Raw genomic sequence first — 17,885 nt, 5'->3', positions numbered from 1 at the left:
AAACACATTTTAAAATTTCACCCTTACCATTAAGGTGCTGTCTGGGCTGCATACCACATCTCTGCAGCAACTACCCAATGGTAGGCCTCTTAAGGAACAGAGTTCTGGAACACCCCTCCAAAAAGAACTTATTTTGAAGAATCACAATAAGGAGTAAATAACTTGCAGCAGGAGATAGGCAATGGTTTCAAAGCAAGAGAAGTAAAGGGTCTTAAATGTTGCATGGCTGCCAAGTCAAATAGAAAACACAAATATTTGTATAGCTTTGTAACAAAAGAGCCATATGTGTTTTGGCAGAAAGACCTCTTAATGGCACTTGTGGCTTTAAAATAACTGAGCCTTGCTTCTATTATGTGGAAATTGCACACAGATGTACTGCATGTCAGGGACCACAGTGCTGCCTAGGGGAGAGGACATTAAAGATAAAACCCAGACTGACAAGGAGGCGAATCTGTCTACTTGTGCAGAGGGGGTGAGCCCAATAACTTCTTGGCACTGGATCTTGAGATTGCGTACACTACTTAGAAGCGTCGTTTGGATTACTTTGCTGTTGTGGGTTCATGACTATTTCTGTTTTCAGCTGCACAGATAGTATCTTAAGCCTTTTAGTTTGGGGATGAGGTGTTTGGGGATCAAAAGCAAAATACTTGGCTTTTTGGAACGAGTAGAGTGGTGGGTATTGATGGAGACCGGGTTTTTGGAAACGTATCCCCACGCATCCAACTGCAAAGTCAAACAAATTCTCTGCTCCCGAAAAGGAGATACTTAACCCCAGCTTCCCTTTCTATCAAATTGAATCAAATGCTTACACATGCAAGGTTTGGGGTTAAGGAAGCAGAGGTCAAGAAGGGTTCTTGGCATATAAGTAAAAAAACCAATTTTAGGTTACTGAAAAAGAATGCCCTGGAAGGATAAGGGGTAATTATCAGAATCCGAGGAAGAACTAGTCTTAAAAATAATAGGAACCTGGGTGGTGGGAATTATGTATGGGCAATCTCTTTCAGAGAATTTCTCTCTGGATTAAGGAAGAAACTCAATCCATTGTCCCCATTTTCACATTAGTAAGATTCAGCCTGTGCTCATTCTTTGTTCAGTCACATGCTTGCTCTTTGGCCAGGGAAGTGGGGATCTATCACCTTGAGTGACCATGCAGTGGAGAAGGGGGTGGTTCTGCAAAAGCAAAGTTCTGTTTCCTTGAAAAGGGGCTGGATATTGGACGGGTAGAAACAGCAGTTTCCAGATCACCCCTGGAGAATGTGTGGGTGGGTATGGGTGTGATGCAGGGAGAGGTGGAGAAAGATGTTGGGTGTGACGGCAGAGCCTGGACAGGAGGTCCCTGAGGGCCCTGCCATCAGCTGGTATTGAGACCCCAGGGCAAGTCAGTTACTCTTCCAGGAGCTCTGCTTGCTTTTTTTAAAGAATGAAGTTGTACTAACTGTTGCCTAAGATCCCCTTTTGTTACAAACGTTAGGAGAAGTATACTTTGGGATTATATTTTTTACTTGGGTATAAGGTAGTGTTCAGGACATCAGGATTTTATTTTATTTTATTTTTTGAGTTTTTATAGCATTGGTTCTCAAATGTGCATAGGAATCTTATGGGGGTTGGGTGGGTAGAGAGGTCCTTGTTAAAATGCAGATTCCATGGCATCATCCCCAGATTTGGATTTAGTTAGGCTAAAGGGAGCCCAAGAATCTGCATTTCAAACAAAATGGCCAGGTAATTCTGCTGCAGGTGGTCAAGCCTACAGACTTGCTTACCTGTTTGGTTCTCAATCTCTGAAGGGAACTTCTTCAGTGGAAGCCACAGGTACTTAGAAATGTGTAAAGTTGGGTAATCCGCATGCTTCTAAAAGCTCCCGCTTCAGCCCCATAGGCAATGTGGAGATGCTAGGGAGACACTGGACGCTATGGTAGCCAGGTGCTTGTTTGCCCATGTATTAAGACACACACACACACACACACAAAGACACAACACCCCAGGACTCTTGCATTTTCTCCTCATCTCTGCTTACTCTTTCTGCCTCAAATGTGGCCATGTGACAAAGCTGTGGGGTAGAGAGACTGCCATGTGTACCTTGACAGCTTTCCTTTATTATGTGAGCTACATGAGGATCTTAAATAGAACCTTTTCAGGTGAGTACACATACTTGGTATCAGTAGGGTGTGGTTTCTAAATTTCTGGTTTCAAGAAGTTGAACCTCTGGGCTACACTTTCACATTAAATACATCTCATCTGGGGAGTTATGTTGAAGGAAGTGTGGTCCACTGTTTTCTGGAGTGTTATTTGTACTGCACTTTCTGTCTGGGATCTCCAAGTGTTTTTCTTTTTTTAATTTAAATTGAATTTATTAGCAATAATCGTGCCTCGGATAAACCTCATTGGCTACGATACTGCCACTGCGCAAAGCTTAAATTCAATTTATTAACATACAGTGTATTATTAGTTTCAGAAGTAGAGTTCAGTGATTCATCAGTTGCATACAACACCCAGTGCTCATCACATCATGTCCCTCCTTAATGCCCATCACTCAGTTACCCCATTTCCCCACCCCTGTCCCCTCTAGCAACCCTCAGTGTTTTCTGGAGTTAAGAGTCTCCTATGGTTTGTTTCCCTTCCTGATTCATCTTACTGCTTTTTTAAAGTATTTCGTTTCACTCAGGGATCTCCATGCACATGTGCATTTTGTAAATCGTGAAGGTCTACGTGCTTGCATGATGAGCCTGAATCTTTCTCTACTAGCTTGTATAATGTGCCATTAAAAACCATAGTGGTGGGGATCTCTGGGTGGCTTGGCGGTTTGGCGCCTGCCTTTGGCCCAGGGCGTGATCCTGGAGTCCCGGGATCGAGTCCCACGTCAGGCTCCCGACATGGAGCCTGCTTCTCCCTCCTCCTGTGTCTCTGCTTCTCTCTCTCTCTCTGTCTATCATAAATAAATAAATCTTTAAAAATAAAAAAAAAATAAAAACCATAGTGGCCACTCAAGCATTCCTTGGCATTCTGAGGCTGGATAGAGGAATTCGGTCATTTGGACCAGCATGCACTTTGGATAAATTCACAGTCCTGACCCAATGAAGTGAATTATAGCAAGGGTGAACATAGTTTAAGTAGTGATATAACTTATACTTGGATATATCCAAGAAACTTACCCGTGTAATAAATAAATTAAAAAATGTAACTTAAAAACAACCAGTCTAAGAGGACATTACCATAGTGTTTAACTGTAAACGTATGATTTATAATGTACAAAGCATTTTCCTGTACATTCTAATCTGATACACCCTCTTGTCCTTGCTGGTTCCAGGCTCAGGACAGAGGCCTGATGGGAAAAACTGATCTGTGGCTTCTAACAACATGGCTAAGTCCTTTTATAGATAGGAGATAGGAACTCATCATAGCTGACTGGTCCTCTGTCCTATTTCTACATTATATTTCAAACGAAATTGTCCTTTCTTCTCAGATGCTCAACTGGTTGTGTATATGCAGTATGGGTGTATGTGTGTGTGTGTGTGTGTGTGTACTGGGGAAACAAAGCCTAGGCCAGGAGAGAGGGCAAATGTATGAAGGATAAATTCTACATGTTTTTATTCTTGCTTTCTTTTTCTCTTTCTCCAATACTTGGAGGGGGGGCGGTAGGGCTCTGCATACTCTTGGCTTCAAAACGTGTTGATATTTGAGAGAGGAACAAAAATGTTTATTCTTCAGAGTTAAAAAACAAAAAACAAAAAACCCTCAGCAAGTATGCATTCTATTCCACTTGCTCTTGTAAGTCTTTTGCCAGTGAGATGAGCTTTAGATTTTACTCCCTGCTGAAACATCCCCACATCTCCTGATCGACATTCCTCCACTCTTGTGCTTCATAAATTAGCAGGGAGGGTGCCATTGTAATACTTGACCATATAAGGGGAAGAGAGGCCCCGCCGTTATGTGGTTTTGCCCGCATATCAGAACTGTATATACACTCCAGGCCTTTTAAGGGAACATGGTGCGTGCAGTGAAAACATCCCCAGGCAGCCCATCCATTTTCTCTGCTACTGCAGACTCGGTGCCTGCAAGCTGCGTGTCACTGGGAAGCATAAATCACAGGGGGTTGCTGGCACCGAGCTTGAGGGAGGAAGCCTCAGACGACCATGCTTGCTGCCTAGAGCTGTTGGCATCTTTGTTTTCCCTAAAAGCCCATCTCACAGCTTGGCCTGCAGACTTATAATGAGAACTTCACCACTAAAGCACCTTGGTGTTCACCTGCCTAGCCCCCCTCCTGGTTATAAATACTTACGATGGCTGCAGCGAGGTGACCACGGCCTCCTGAAGTTTTCAGATGAGTCTTGTCTGGCTGTAGCATTTGGCTTGGTACTGTGGGAGGTCTCGAGTCTGGAGAGAGCTGGCTTGGAACCACAGGGCTTTCTCTTCCTAGCTTTGAGATCTTGGACAAGTGACATAGCCTCTCAGAGCCCCAATGTCTTCATCCAAAAACAGGCAACATCAGTGGGATCAAATCCACCTTAAAGTGTTTAGCACAGTACTTGGCACATAGTAAACACTTACTAAATGTTAGCTGTTGCGATCATTACTGTTACTGTCAGAAGAGCGCTATACTTTTGCTCTTTGCGGCATTTCAATGATTCCCGCTGCTCTGAATCCAGTAGGCTTTATGAACAGATTTTCTTCAATAGGCAAAACACATCCAGAAGGCCCCGAAGAATGTCTTGGCACAATTCATTGTATAGAGAATGGGTTCTGGAATCAGGCAAGTCGGGGCCTGAATCCCTGACTGGCCATTTATCAGTTTACGGCATTTTGGATGAACTGCTTAATCTGTTGGTACCTCAGTTTTGTAGTCTGTAGTCTGGTGATAATGGCTGTTTAAAACCAGGCATTTTGGGTGGCTCAGTTCGTTCAGCGTCTGCCTTCGGCTTAGGTCATGATCTCAGGATCCTGGAATCGAGCCCTATGTCAGGCTCCCTGCTCAGTGGGGAGTCTGCTTCTCCCTCTTCCTCTGTCTGCCATTCTGCCTACTTGTGCTCTCTCTCTCTCTCAAATAAATTAAATATTAACAAAATAAAGTAAAACCAGGCATTTTGGTTGCCAGGGGTGGAAATGAATCACGTTAGAGCAAAGGCAAACAAAGGGTTTATTGCAAACCTGTAGAGGGTCCATGGACATGACCTGTGGTTCTAAGGCTGCTCAGTGCCATCCATGAGTGACATAGCAGCCCTTGTGCTCTCTCAGGTCTGGTATGGCTCAGTTTCCCTGGAGGACACCCCCATCTAGCCTTCAGATCCTTCCCTGTCGTGGGGCCTCTGGGCAGGGGTACTTCCCTGGGCTGGGCAACAGGAATAGAGCCCCAGGAGGATTATAGTAAAGCTGACCTGGGGGCCTGGCCGGGACGTGTCCATGCATGCATCAATGTGGGAACACACCCAGCCCGTGCCTGGCACTAGGTAGATGCTCACCAAACCTGAGTCATGTTCCTTCTCTTCTCCCTTCCTTGAGAGTGAATATCCCCTCCTAGAGCTATAGCACCAGAAAGGGGGAGCAGAAAGAGAGCATTGTTGTCAATTCTGGGTTAAAATCCAAAGGGAGAGGGACAGCTGAGCTGGGGAAGAGGGAAAAGGAAAGGCTTCGAAGGGTGAAGGGGCTTCTCCCTATAGGTACGGAGGTTGTCTCCTCTAGTGACTTCTTATCCTATACTCACTCCCTTCTTTGAATTCCACCTTCTTGAGCTTTATTTCCCAGTGAACAAGACAAAAGTCCTGCACGACAGGTCAGAATGAGTCCTGTCCTTCTGTTCTGGCAGGTCCAGCAGCAGCCGTGCTGCTGAATCCTCTAGGCCAAGAAGACTTGGGGGAGACCCTTAGGGAAGTTTGTATGTGACCTTCCTCCAGGTCCCCACACCTTCAGGTAGAGCCCTGGTCTCACTCACGGTTTCCACCTGGCACCCAGGAGCCTCCCAGTGATTTCATTAAGACACCTGTGTCGGTTGGGACTTCCCTCTTTGTCTTGGTAAGGTCATGGGTTCTCAAAGTGTTTTCCTGTTCATAGGCATAGCCCTCTCCATGAGGAACATCTGCTGCTACCTGCAGGGATTCTCAAAGCAGGTGGGGGTCTGCATATTAGAATCTCCCCACTTCGGAGTTTCCTTTTTTAAAAAAAGATTTTATTTATTTATTCATGAGAGACACAGAGAGAGAGAGGCAGAGTCATAGGCAGAGGGAGAAGCAGGTTTCCTCTGGGGAGTCTGATGTGGAACTCCATCCCAGGACCCCAGGATCACGACCTGAGGCAAAGGCAGATACTCAACCACTGAGCCACCCAGGTTCCCCTGAGTTTCTGATAATCATATGTGGTCTTATGCTAGGAGTCGAAATTCAGAGAAAGACACAGCCCTTGTCCATGGAGGAAACAGACACAGACCACTTTGTGGAGAGGGCTGTGAGGGAGGGGTTACCTGGCAGGATGGGAGAGCACAAGAGGACTTCCATGGTGGGTGCTCATGCTGCCCTTAAGGAGCCTCAGGAGGGGACTTTCCTCCTCCAGGGGCCATGCAGGTGTTTCCCAGGAGCTGAGACTTGAAGGACAATTAGGAGGCAACTGGCTGGGACCCTTGGGGTTACAGACTGTTGTAGGGGTTGAGTGGAAGACAAGATGAAGGATTGTTCTTGAAACCTTATTATGCAGGAAACTACCTATGGTTCTGATAAGTTACAGTGCCCTCCCTTACTCCTATTTTTTTATTCTTTTTTTTATACATTTATTTTTTATTGGTGTTCAATTTTCCAACATATAGAATAACACCCAGTGCTCATCTCATCAAGTGCCCCCCTCAGTGCCCATCACCCAGTCACCCAACCCCCCACCCACCTCCCCTTCCACCACCCCTAGTTCATTTCCCAGAGTTAGAAGTCTCTCATGTTCTGTCTCCCTCTCTGATATTTCCCACTCATTTTTTATCTTTTCCCCTTTATTCCCTTTCACTACTTTTTATATTCCCCAAATGAATGAGACCATATAATTGTAATAAGTCTGATTGACTTATTTCACTCAGCATAATACCCTCCAGTTCCATCCACGTCAAAGCAGATGGTGGGTATTTGTCGTTTCTAATGGCTGAGTAATATTCCATTGTATACATAAACCACATCTTCTTTATCCATTCATCTTTTGATGGACACCGAGGCTCCTTCCACAGTTTGGCTATTGTGGACATTGCTGCTAGAAACATCGGGGTGCAGGTGTCCCGGTGTTTCACTGCATCTGTATCTTTGGGGTAAATCCCCAGCAGTGCAACTGCTGGGTCATAGGGCAGATCTATTTTTAACTCTTTGAGGAACCTCCACACAGTTTTCCAGATCCCTTACTCCTAACACACACACATACACACACACACACATGCATACACACATACGCACATGTATGCATACACACACTCATACACACTTGCACACATACACACAGTATACATGCCTATACACGCTCACATACACACACATGCCCACGTACCCCAGGGTCATGTCATCCCTCTTCAGCATTCTCAGTCCCAGCATTCTCAGTCCCAGTCCCAGTCCTCAGGCCTTCAGCCTTTGTGAGCCTAAAGTTACAGACCTGAAAGCAATTATTAGCTCCAAAATCAAGAAAACTGCTGCATCAACATGATTAACTGCCTAGTGTAACGTGTAGAAAATGCGACATATTGTCACTTTGTCATCAAACTCAGTATCCAAGAAATCATCCTAATGCTTGAAGAATCATTTGTAGAGTGTATCTTCTCCTTTTGAAAGGATTCCTGAATGTGCATGATCAATGAGAAAGGATTGTCAATAGCTAATTAAATGAGTGACTTGTTGCCTCATCATTTCAAAAACAGAATTAGAAAAATCCTTTCAAGATTCTTTCGGAGCAAAAAGATTTTTATATGAGATGTGGGTGTATGTTAATATGTTTGGTATTATATGGAGTGAGGCCTCATACACACATATACATTCCCAGAGTTCCTCACATCAAATGCTATTGGGCAGGCCATATGGTTGGAGACAAATAAAATGTGCCATTCAAAGCTGTGTCTTCAACTATGCCAAGACTGTGAAAGGCTTTTAGGTCTACTCCCAGTCATATGACCATTGATCAGGGTATGATGTACTCCTCGCCCTCCTGCTACACCAGGAACGTGGTTTAAGGGACTTAATAACAGTTGCTTCTACTCTGCCTAAATTCAGGTGAGGTTGATGGACAGCTGCTGCATACAGTTGCACAAGATGTGCACTGTGTAAGGACTCCACAGTCCGAGGCAGCAGTGTTCATATTGAGGATACCTCCTTTTGAATATATGTTATGACAGTGTTTCAGCAGATGGCATTAAAGTGCTCTTTTTTTTTAATTTTTATTTATGATATTTGCACAGAGAGAGAGAGAGAGAGAGAGGCAGAGACACAGGCAGAGGGAGAAGCAGGCTCCACGCACCGGGAGCCCGACGTGGGATTCGATCCCGGGTCTCCAGGATCACGCCCTGGGCCAAAGGCAGGCGCCAAACCGCTGCGCCACCCAGGGATCCCTAAAGTGCTCTTTTCTAAGAAAAGCAGTGTACTACAACACTTTTGACAGCTGGAAATGATTGTATTTTTAAGGGGGTGTGTTTTTAGCACAAGGGCACTTCTTGGGCTATGGCTCTGGGCTGACACAGAGAGTGGTGCTCCTACTGCTCCATTCATCTTTGTCATCCCTTTGCCGTAGGTTGTGGGATCTTGACCCGAAGAGAACTGTTCCTCTCCCACAAGATTGTGCCCCTGCAGTGGTTTCAGTGCCCAGAAGCCATCCTGTCTTCTCTTGACCCTGCCCTTCCTCTGTGATGAAGTTTCGAAGCCCCCAGGTAGGCCCAGCAGGGGCCTTCATACAGAACGGATCCACACACATAAACAGTAAATATGCCCGCGACTTGAACTCAGAGAAGTGGCGGGGACAAGGCCCCCCTTCGGGAGAAGTTGAGTGGCCTCCTTGTTTCCCTGGGGTAGTCTCTGCTTTTCCAATTAATTTCAGGAACTGTGTGTTCTCGCCAACCTATTTTGGTCTCTGCCCCCTAGAGACAACTCTCTGAGGGGAGAGTTCATCTCAGCTACAGCCGGCACTGCATGGGACACCCTGAATGCTAACAGCTGCTTTTCCTTCCTCCTTCCTCTTCCCCCACTGGCTCCCTGGGACTGACTGCTCAGGGGATGAGCCCAGGACTCCCTGAGATCCCCATGATCCCTGCTGTCAACCACATGCACTAGCCATGCCCCTGGGCTACCTCTCTCTGCCCAGCTCCAAGCTTTTTGTAATCCAAGACCTAGAGAACCAGTGTCTCTGCTTCCCTGGATGCCTCTCCAACTTCTCATCTCTCAGGCTTCTTTGGGAAAGGCATCTTGCTGCGGATCCTTGACATGACTCAAGGCCGTTTGACATGTTCCTTCTCCTTTGCTCTTCAAAAGTGTTCAGTGGGAGTATATGCTTTTGAAAGACAGCCCTGTGACCGTCATGTAAGGAATATATTTCTTGGTTCATCTCAACTAGTGTTTTCCAACAGATGCTAAATGAGACATCAGCCCCATGAGGTGCTCCTTGTAAACATGAGAAATGGGTATCCTACTCCCTCTTTGAAGTGTCACAGTAAAATAAGGCTTTAGTTCTGAGAAATCCCACAAAAGGAAAGACTGGCCACTTTTACTATAATCTCCTACCTGTTCACAGTACACTTAAAGCTTTGGACTTGCTAAACTAACAGACATTTGATTAGAAGTAAGATAATCAGTCTTTTCAGCCAACCCTCCATATGCAATTCCCTTTGGAAATTCATCCACTATGACTTAATCTTATCCCGAACCTTCTTAAAAATTTATTATTTGTTTGACAGAGAGAGAGAGAGAGAGAGAGTAAGAGAGTGCACAAGGAGTCTGTGTGCTGGCAACGTGCCTCTTCTGAAGGTCATGGCTCCTGTCAAGCAGTCCTGTCCATCCAGCTCTGTCTCTGGGTCTGGATTCCAGGAATGGATCTGAGGGTGGGGCAATGCTGTGTTACTTGCCCTGGGGGTGCTGTACTGTTCATTATGTTCCCCCTCTCCACTTCCCACACCTGTGTAAATAGTTCCTGTATGCCACGTGAGTGGGTCATCTGTTCCTGTTGGGACTCTGACTGATACAAAGAGTATCTGCACCCAAGTGAGGGATGTATGCAAGGATCCAAAGCTGCAAGGTATTTTTGGGAGGCACTAGCAGAATACTAGTTTGGTATGGCAGGAAGATGAGGGGGGAGGGAGAAGCAGCAGCTGTAGAGCTTACAAGGCTAGAAGCTGTTGCTGATGTCCATGCACTCCTTTGGATGTTTGGGGCTTCCCAAACATCACCCCATTCAGGCCTCTCTAAGTAAGGAGTTTTACTGTTACTCCATTTCATAGGTGAAAGAGCTGGGCTTGTGGAATTATGGTAAGTTGGCCATGGTCACAGGGCCAAGAAGGATGGAGCTGGGTGGGGACCCAGGCAGTCACAACTCAGAGCCCACCTCTCATCCCTGGGAAGGTGTTTGGACTTGATCACATAGGCAGCACGTGTTTGCCTACCTTTCATGTCTACTCAGTTTTACCCCATGCCATGAAACTTATTTCCCACAAAAGGAACTTTTTCAGTCATTTCTTTCCTCATGACCATTTCTCATTAAGCCAAAAACATTTTTAAGGACAAATTAGTGTTAGAGCAGAATGAACATGGCATGGACTTGCCTTATACTTATTGGCAAAATTAAACTCAGTCCTGAGGAAAGGATGGAAATGCTGGAAGGATAAGCACAGTCTCCAATACGGGGTACTCGTTAGGTGGGTGGCTGCCTATGTGTCCTTTGATGAGTGCTTATTTTCTCAGAGCCCATTTAGAGAGGGCTGTCCCATGACTTGTTCTGGCTTCCCAGGAAACTTCAACCTGGGTCATCCATTATCCACAGGTCAGAGTTCCCCATGGGCTAACACACCAGAGGAATGTCTTGTGTGGTCTATTATATTTTAAAACCAGCATGGGCAGCTGCAGCTCACATTCCCAAAGGGAAACCCACCAAATCTAAAGGTCTTTGTGTTTCAGAGCAGGCATTGCCTCTTGGAACTTTGAGTGCTGTGGTCCAGAAGGTTCTTTGTCTTCCTTCTGTCAAAGAACCAAGAACTAAGTCCCTACAGGGAGCTGAAAATGGCAATCTCTATTAAGAAACACATGCAGAACCAGTAGAATCTTCTCTGTGATGTTGATGGATGGGTTAGCAAGCGAAAAGGGAGGGGGAAATGCTTATACTACACAGAATATAAGCCCCATCTCTTAATTAAAAAGGAAGAAAAAAAAGGAGGGAGAAAGGAAGTTGGCTTGGTTCTGTGTTCTATCCACGCAAGTGGAAAGCTCTGAATAAGAATCTTGGGAAATGTGCAAGCCACTTAATTATGGCAGGCTGCTGCTGGTGTATGTGGACTTGCTCTCTGCCTTCAGAGGCATAGTTATGGGTCAAGGAAGATCTTCCTAGTTATGCCGTGCTCTGGTAGCATTGGCAGGTTCTGGATGATTCTCTGAACCCGATGATGTAGGGGCTCTTCATTTAGTAATTCAGTTCCATTCATTCTTCCTGGTTACAAATATCTGAAACCTATTATTAGAAGTAGGAATGCTATCCCATTAGGTTTTCAATTAGAACTAGTGAGGGAGAAATAGTAATTGGAATACTAGGGATCCAAGATAATATTGCAAGGCAGAAATACACATTTAATTCCTACTTTGTGATGTTTTTGCAACCTATGCATTGGGACCCTTGAATCACAGCTGTTTATTTGCTGCTGTATAAACAAGCCACAGCTTGTCAAGTCCCCTACTGATGGACCACTGAGTAGCTTCCGGTTTTGCTCTTTTTCTCTCTCACCAACAGTGCTGTGATAGACATCCTTGAACCATGTCTCCTTGTGCGTACTTATACCAGTTTCTCTAAAATAGATACCAAGAGATGGGCTTGCTGGGTCTTGGAGTATGATTAACTCCCACTAGGATATCTCAATTCCCCTATAAAGTGAGTGTACTAATTTATAATTCTGCCATCAATGTGTAGGTTTCCATTTTCCTGTAACATTCCCACCAACACTTGGTATTATAAGATCTTTTTCTTTTTTTACACAATGAGCTTGATTTTATGTCTGGCTGTTTTAAAATTTTCATTTCCCTGCTGTGTATTTTCTTTCTTTTAAAAGGTTTTATTTATTCATTCGTTAGAAACACAGAAAGAGAGAGGCAGAGACATAGGCAGAGGGAGAAGCAGGATCCTCTGCAGGGAACCTGATGCGAGACTCGATCTTAGGACCCCGGGATCACACCCTAAGCCAAAGGCAGATGCTCAACCGTGGAGCCACCCAGGCGTACCTACTGTATATTTTCATACTGGCCAATTAATCTTCCTTTTCTGTGAATGGCTTAGGTCAGTTGAGTTTTTCATATTGGTTTACACGACTTCTTTATTTAGGTTGGCTACTGATCTTTCAGTGTTATGTATTGCGAATATCTTATCTCAGTCTAAGGCTTGCCTCCTTTTTTTGGTGTCCTTGACTAATAGAAATTTTTATGGATTTTAATGCAATTAAGTTTATTAATCTTTTCCTTGTATTTAGCCCCAACACATGGAATATTCTGCTCATTCTTATGAAGAATGGGGATATTACCTATGGGGATAGATTGCCAAAACTCTTCTGTCAAAGTTAGACTGAAAAGGTTTAAATTAACCATCTTAGGGTCAAAATAGGCTCATAGGACACTGGGGACAAGCACTGAGGTCCCAGTGGTGTTGCTGAAAGTGAATCCAGCATGAAATACCAGAGCAAGGAATAGGTTGTTTGCTTTGAGAAAACTGATAATGCCTTCCTATTTCAGTGTTTACCTGTGCTCATGGCATTATCCACAGAATGGTGATGCAGCATTGTACAAATACTAGTTTACTCTAGGTTTTGGTCTCCCATTGGAATGACTATCCATTTACAGTCACTGTGTATTTATTTAATGTCCAAAATCCAGATATCTCTTCTCTCCTGTTTTATGACATGGGATCGATAAGATTTGTATAATATCCTCCAGGAAAAGATACTAGTTGAATCCAGAAGAGAAAAGAAAGAAAAGGCTTTGAGAAAGAGAACAAGTTTTGTTTACTGAGATATGTTATCTCCTGCGTTTGAGCTGTCACATCATTTCTTATTACTGTTTATCTATAGGAGTGAGTGGATTGATTCTAAATCTTCCAAGTGTATTATATAGACATTTTAAAACGCTTCAGGAAGGTGTCTACATAACCAAAAATTCAAAGCAAAACAAAAAGACGAGATAATTCACTTTTTGGTGTTCGGGGAACAATCTCATGGGAATCTGAAGGACTGCTGACAATTGTCTCTTTATCCCTCAGCTTAGCTGGAACTCTTGGGGCTTAAAATTCACCAGCCCTTGCCTTTCAACAATTTTTCTTCTTTGAAAATAATTAGAACCAGAAGCAGTTTACATCAAAGTGCTCAAGCATCAAGATTGTAAACAGACACTTGTTAATTCCCAGACATAGGGTTCCAGATAATTTCCTAGCTTAGGAGAGTGAACCTATGATTTTTTCAGTTTTACATATTTTTCTCTTGGATCTTTGGTCAATTTCTCAAAGCCAAAATTTTTTCTTTTAAACGATGTCAAGATCCTCAGAAATATGCCTGCCTTATGTTTCTTAACAAAATTTAAAATCTAATTAAGAGTCTATTCTTCCACTGTAACATTTAACCTAAAATCAAAGTGCAGAAGCTTCTAGATAAAGCAGCAAAGGCCCTTGGGTTTGGGTTCCACCTTTGTTTGTTTTATAGTTGGCCAAAATCTAGAAGTTTAAAGGGAACATGAGACATGTAGATATCTTTTGGGTTTTTTTCCCTATAAATATTCTTTAAATGAAACGTCCATTTCCCTTTGAATTAAATGAAAGATCCCATATGAAGAACAGTGATCATGTGGTAGCTCTGTAGGGCATTTTTTGGTTGTTAGAGCCCCTTCTTTTCATCATTGACCATCTTATTTGATCTTTACAACCTCCCTCATAGGATAAGCAAGAAAGGTGTTATTTAATAAGTGAGTTTTGGGGTTTAGACCAGGCTGAGAAATTGCAGGGCTCAGGGACAAGCAGCATTTTGCTCAAGTTTATATATAGTCGGAAACCTTTTTATGGTCCTCTTACTATGACAGCCTCCCACTTAATATTTATTTTACCTGAAAGTGTGAGTTGCTCCATCCAAAAGATGAGTTTAAGAGTAGACTTTAATGCCCATGAGTTTCAGCTCTTCTCCCACAGGGGCTTTTAACCAATAGCTCTAAGTGAGAATTTGAAAGACCAGCAAACTTGTCATAGATCAGGACAACTCTGAGGCAAGGATTATAATCCAAAGTCCCAGGGAAGGGTCTGGCTGCAACTACTGTCTGCACAGTGGAGCCTGAGATCACACCATGGCTTGGCTTCCTCCCCTTCTCCATGCTACCCTCCTAGCCCTTACCCATCTCTCCTTGTTAAATCTCTAGTAGAGGAATCTGTGTCTCAGAGCCGCCTCTAAGGAATTCCCATCTAAGACACCTAGACTGCTAGTCCTCATTCTCTAGATCTCAGGTCAAATGTCACTTCTTAGGAATTCCTAACTATGGAAAGTTCTCCTTCCATTTCACTTGGTGAGAGCCTTTCCTTCATAGAACATTCCAATAACAACTTTATATACATTGGTTAGTCTTTGACCATAAGCCACATAAGGCAGGGGCCACGCGTGTTTGACTTATCACTCTGTCCCTAGGGCTTGGCATAGTAGCTTAAGAACAATCAATCAAGATTTACTAAACAGACAACAAAAAAAAAGTGTAGACTTTAAGATGGTTATTAGAAAACCAGGCCTAGCTGAATTCTGACTAATTCGTATTTGTGAGTTGAGTAGGCTGCCTTAGAAATGCCTTTTTTTTAAACATATTTTTTTAATTGGAGTTCAATTTGCCAACATATAGCATAACACCCATTGCTCATCCCATCAAGTGCCCCCCTCAGTGCCCATCACCCAGTCACCCCCACCCCCCGCCCACCTCCCTTTCCACCACCTCTTGTTCGTTTCCCAGAGTTAGGAGTCTTTCATGTTCTGTCTCCCTTTCTGATATTTCCCACTCATTTTTTTCCTCCTCTCCCCTTTATTCCCTTTCACTAATTTTTATATTCCCTAAATGAATGAGACCATATAATGTTTGTCCTTCTCCGATTGACTTATTTCACTCAGCATAATACCCTCCAGTTCCATCCATGTTGAAGCAAATGGTGGGTATTTGTCGTTTCTAATGGCTGAGTAATATTCCATCGTATACATAAACCACATCTTCTTTATCCATTCATCTTTCGATGGACACCGAGGCTCCTTCCACAGTTTGGCTATTGTGGACATTGCTGCTAGAAACATTGGGGTGCAGGTGTCTCGGCATTTCATTGCATCTGTATCTTTGGGGTAAATCCTCAGCAGTGCAATTGCTGGGTCATAGGGCAGATCTATTTTTAACTCTTTGAGGAACCTCCACACAGTTTTCCAGAGTGGCTGCACCAGTTCACATTCCCACCAACAGTGCAAGAGGGTTCCCCTTTCTCCACATCCTCTCCAGCATTTGTTGTTTCCTGCCTTGTTAATTTTCCCCATTCTCACTGGTGTGAGGTGATATCTCATTGTGGTTTTGATGTGTATTTCCCTGAAGGCAAATGATGTGGAGCATTTTCTCATGTGCATGTTGGCCATGTCTATGTCTTTCTCTGTGAGATTTCTGTTCATGTCTTTTGCCCATTTCATGATTGGATTGTTTGTCCAATCATGAAATAGAAATGCTTTTAAAATGCAAATTCACATAAGCTTTTTACCTCAGAGCAGCTCCAGCCAGCAGTGCCAGACATCAAAGAAGGGATCTGGGAGTGAACTCATCGATGTGAAAATACTAAAGGGCTAATTCTAGGGCAGTTTTGTTAAATGTCTGCTAGACGTTACCCAAGGTATCCAGAATGCTATTAAACTCCATCTTCAGTAGTTTATTTCTTGGGATTGTGTAAACATGGCTGACTCAAACATGTATTTAGTCATAACTACTACAGCGGGCTTTTTCTTTTAAATAAATGTTTGTTGAAGTATAAATGTATATAAAGAAAAGGACAGCTTTTAAGTCACCCAAGGACTTTTCACAAAGGGAACATTCCCACGTAACTCATATCTAGATCAAGTAGCCGAGCAGCCCTCCTGAAGCCTGTTTTCTGTGTCAAGTACTACTTCCTCCCTCCCTCCCCAGAGACAACTGCTATCCTGACTTCTGTCACCCATGATGATCACAAACATTACCATAGTTAATTAACTCATTCACCACAGCACATAATTGCTTTTTATTTTTATGAGAATGCTACTGTCAGCAGATTTCCAGTATACCGTATGTATTCCTAACTATAATCACCGTGCTGTACCTTAGATCCTCAGAACTTACTCATCTTGACTGAAAATTTGTGCCCTTTGGCCAATGTCTTCCCATTATCCCCATCCCCTAGGCCCTGGCAACCACTAATCTATTCTCTATCAGTCTGCTTTTTTTTTAGACTCCATGTATAAGGGAGTTTTTGTTTTCTGCCTGGCTTATTTCACTTAGCAGAATGCCCTCTAGGTTCATGTATGTTGTCACAAATGGCAGGATTTCCTTTTATTTGTGGCCGAATAATATTCATTGTATATATACATATTCATATATACTGCATCTTCTTTATCCGTTTATCCATTGACAGACATGTAGGTTGTTTCCATATTTTGACTGTTGTAAACAATCGTGTAATGAACATGGACATGCAGATATCTTTTTGAGATCCTATTTTCATTGCTTTTGGGTATATACCCAGAAGTCAGATTGATAGATCATATGGTAGTTAACTATTTTTTAATTTTTTGAGGAACTTTCATACTATTTTCCATGGGGGCTGTACCAATTTACATTCCCATCAACAGTGCACAAGGATTCCCTTCTCTCTACCTCCTTGCCAGCTCTTATCTATTGTCTTTTTTTTTTTAATTTATTTTTTATTGGTGTTCAATTTACTAACATACAGAATAACCCCCAGTGTCTATTGTCTTTTTTAATAATAGCCATTCTAACAGATGTGAGGTGATATCTCATTGTGGTTTTCATTTGCATTTCCCAGATAATTAGTAATATTGAGTATCTTTCAGTATATCTGTTGGCCATTTGTATGTGTTCTTCAGAAAAATGTCTATTTAGATCCTTCACATATTTTTTTTTATTGGATTGTTTGTTTTCTAGTTGTTGAGTTGTAAGAGTTCCTTATGTATTTTGAATATTAATCCTTCATTGGATATAGGGTGTGTGAATATTTTCTCCTGTTCTGAGGTTGTCTTTTCATTTTGTTGGTAGTTTCCTTTGCTGTGCAGTAACTCTTTGGTTTATGTAGTCCCACTTGTTTATTTTGGGTTTTGTTGCCTGTACTTTTAGTGTTATATTAAAAAAATTGCCTAGACCAATATCAATGGTTAGTTTTGTCTATTTTGAACTACATGTAAAATTGAATCATACAGTATATATTCATCTATGCTGACTTTTTTAACTCAATGTTATATTTATGTGATGCATTCATATTTTTCTGTGTAGTGATAGTTTGTTCATTTTCTCTTTTCTATGCTTCTGTTTTGTGGAAATATGTCACATAAATAAATATACCATTGTCAGTACTGATTTGCATTCCTTTAGCAATACATGAATTCCCTATCTTCACCAGCACTTGGCAATACCACTCTTTTCAGCTAATCTTATGGGTGTGTAGTATTATCTCATTGT

General features: G+C 42.9%; 1 protein-coding gene and 1 pseudogene across 1 annotated transcript in view; one reads left to right on the top strand and one right to left on the bottom strand.

Annotated features, from left to right (window-relative positions):
* PGM5 (phosphoglucomutase 5) overlaps nucleotides 1-17,885 on the top strand; it is a 196,815-nt gene that overhangs the window by 88,566 nt on the left and 90,364 nt on the right. The window lies entirely within an intron of this gene.
* On the bottom strand, nucleotides 2,333-2,411 carry LOC140609081 (U4 spliceosomal RNA; annotated as a pseudogene).

The sequence above is a fragment of the Canis lupus genome, chromosome 1 (genome assembly GCF_048164855.1).
Source record: "Canis lupus baileyi chromosome 1, mCanLup2.hap1, whole genome shotgun sequence".
Lineage (NCBI taxonomy): Eukaryota > Metazoa > Chordata > Mammalia > Carnivora > Canidae > Canis > Canis lupus.
This window is presented reverse-complemented; position numbering and strand designations above follow the sequence as displayed.